Source organism: Silene latifolia, chromosome 1 (assembly GCF_048544455.1).
Source record: "Silene latifolia isolate original U9 population chromosome 1, ASM4854445v1, whole genome shotgun sequence".
In the NCBI taxonomy this organism is placed as follows: Eukaryota; Viridiplantae; Streptophyta; class Magnoliopsida; order Caryophyllales; family Caryophyllaceae; genus Silene; species Silene latifolia.
The window spans coordinates 128,295,891-128,299,407 of record NC_133526.1 but is presented as its reverse complement, the minus strand read 5'-3'; positions in this window follow the sequence as shown (position 1 = coordinate 128,299,407).

Below are 3,517 nucleotides of genomic sequence, written 5' to 3'. Positions count from 1 at the left end.
GTTGTGAATTATAATTATATGACCCATTTTAGTAATGTGATCAAGAATCACTAGACAATTTGTTACATGTAATTTAATTAATATATATAATGATATTTATTTGATAAGTATGCATTAAATTAATTAATAACATGTTACATACTACATGTGACATATTGTGTGACAAGTGACAAATTGACAAAATAAAATGGAAGTCCATTTTACACAAATGACCGAAATGGAGGGGTTGTAGTGGATTATGGATGATTTATTTTATGAGATAAAACAAACATAATCATACCTACACTACATAGTCTTACAAGCCTATTATTTGGAGAAGAGAAAAAGCATAAAGGGGAGGCCATGCATTGGCTTGTGGTCTATACACCATCCGGCCTCACCTCCTTATGAGGAGAAATTTTTCCTCATTTTTGACTACTCCATATTCAAAAGCTTACATTCTTGTCTTCTCTCCCACTTCTCTCTAAAACTTGTTTTAGAATACATGAATATTGTTCATCAAAATTCTAATCGCGATATATTAGATTACTAGTGTAGTAATAAGAATATTATTAGAATTATTTGAAGGATACTAGTATATTGATCTAATTTTTGAGACCTAAGATTGTTAGGATAATTAACTTGGGCTTAAATTTGATTTAAGTATTGCTTTATGATTTTAATAAGTTATTATCATGCATTTCCATAAAACTGGGTTATATAAATCGATATAAGTTAAAAAGGGCGATTTGGCACATAATTTGGCATGATAGACACATTTTATAATGCTGCATATTTCATTGTTGAATGTCATATTTTATTTATATAATTTTGAAATATGTAATTTTATCTTAGTATGGCCTTAGTTTTAATCAATATTACCCGTAATGAAAGGGAATATTGATTCGGTTGTAATTTAGTGTGATCTCTTATCACTTTTATTTTTATTAGTTTTTCATTTTACAAATGTATAATTGGAATAGCTTTGTATTTTTATTATTATTTGTAACTCCGGAGTTTCTTCAAGACGGTGCCATTCGGAAAGTCGTTCTGACAAAGATGGTGTTCTTGGGAGGCGTGCCACTTGAATATTCAAGGGACCAAAGGAGTTGGTTTCCGAATATGTAATAGATTATTTGATTTTCTATTTTAGGAAGGCCATACTAGGAATTTATTATTTGTTTTGCATTTCTTTAATATGTTGCATGCATTGCCAAATCGCCATAACAACACATGCATATCATATAGAGTCATCGACCGTGTCAATTATAATTATCAAGAATTCGATTTATAGTTCACTTAAAACTCATAGATAATAACTTGACAAGACCTTTCTTTTAAAAGATTGAGACTTAACTTGCCGAATAGTAGGAGCCCACGAGTCTAAATTTCATGAGGAGTACAATACGATTTTTCGGGGTGCTTCTATTGACGTTGGATAAGTGGGGTAATAATTAGTTATTACACTTCGAAAGTTTGGTTAATCTCAACGAAGGTATTTTGCGACCGTAGCCGCAAGAGGTTCGGGCTAAAGATGAATTTAATGTAAAATCATCGACCGAGAGTTCTAATTGTAGAATCGGTTAAGAGGGTTAACCCACCACGTTATATTAGTGAAAGATGTAGAGGGCCTGTTGGCTTATATCCAAGTTAATATGAATTTTGGATCTTGGAATCATTCATGATAGTTAGATAGAGGTCGCTATATGAATGCAATACTTGTATTAATTTTACGAGTATTACAACGATAAATGTTAATTAATTTCCTTCATATCCGTTTTGTAGTTATCTTTTTTTACAATGGATTCATTCAACTCATTAACACCGATCACTATTGAATCATGTCACGAATCGTTCGACGAAATTTGCTCTCTAAACAATCTTGATACGACTAGAGAAATTCATTTTGGCGTTGGTTCCGATGGTACTCTTAACTTCATCACTAATTCCTCACCTCCTATCACAACTAGCAACTTAGTGAATAAATCTTGTGAAGACAACATCACTAAAAATACGGGATCCTTGTCTTTGGAAGCAAGGAGAAATAAGAAGGCTAGTGGGAGTTTTCGCAAAAGGCTTGCCGTAAATAAGAAAAAGTTCAAGATGAGGAAGAGAAGTAAGAGGACTAATTCATACCATAGAGATTTATTGGCTAGTGAGACTACCAATAATGTATGCCTTTATTGTCATGGCATGGGCCATTGGGTGAGGAATTGTCCCATTTTTTTGGGAGATATCAATGATGGACTTAACGATCCACTTGGTAACATTTCTTCCGAAATCTTTGTTATTGATGTAAATTATACTTCCACCTCAACGTGGATATTGGATACCGGTTGTGGTTCTCACCTTTGTAATCATATACAAGGACTTAGAAACGTGGAAAAGCTAAACAAAGAGTGATTTAGATCTCCGACTTGGAAATAAAGCTAGGGTAGCCGCCACTTCAAAAGGAACTTATGTACTTGTTTTAGCTAATGGCTTTGAGTTGTACTTAAATAATTGTTATTTTGTACCTTCTTTATCTAAGAACATCGTTTCCGTTGCCATGTTAGACATGGATGGATTTTCTTTTGGCATCAAGAATATTTTTTGTGAAATCTCCATAAATAACTTGGCCATAGGCCGAGGCACTTCAATTTAATGGCATTTATGTTCTTGAAATTTTTGACTCAAGCAAAGATATCTGTAACATATATACAATCCAAAATACTCAAAACAAGTGAACCAAATGAATCATACATTTGGCATTGTCGATTAGGTCACATAAATGAGAAACGTATCCAAAGGCTAGTGTCGACTGGAATTATTGGACCATTTGATTTTTGATCATATGGAATATGGGAATCTTGTCTCCTGGGCAAAATGATTCGTGCTCCCTTTAGTGGTAAAGGGACACGAGCAAGTGATTTGTTGGGATTAATACACACCGATGTATGTGGTCCAATGAGTATCACCGCTAGGGGAAATTATGACTACTTCGTCACTTTTACCGACGATTTAAGTAGATATGGGTATGTTTACTTAATCAAATATAAAAGTGAAACTTTTGAGAAATTAAAAGAATTTCAAAAGGAAGTAGAGAACTAATTGAACAAAAAGATTAAAGCACTACGATCCGATCGTGGTGGAGAATATCTTAGCAATGAATTCGATTTTCACTTAAAAGAATGTGGTATTGTATCACAACTCACTCCTCTGGGCACACCTCAACTCAATGGCGTTGCCAAAAGGAGAAATCGAACCCTACTAGATATGGTTCGATCCATGATGAGTCAAACGGATCTACCGGATTCGTTTTATGGTTTTGCAATTCTAATGGCCATGAAATCTCTAAACCAATGTCCGACGAAAGCTGCAGATAAAACTCCATATGAGATATGGAAGGGAAAAGTCCCAAACTTGTCATATATGAAAATTTCGGGTTGTGAAGCTTATGTAAAGAACAAGTCTACCGATAAGCTAGCACCTAAATCTGACAAGTGTTACTTTGTAGGATATCCAAAGAACACATGTGGGTATTACTTCTACAACCATC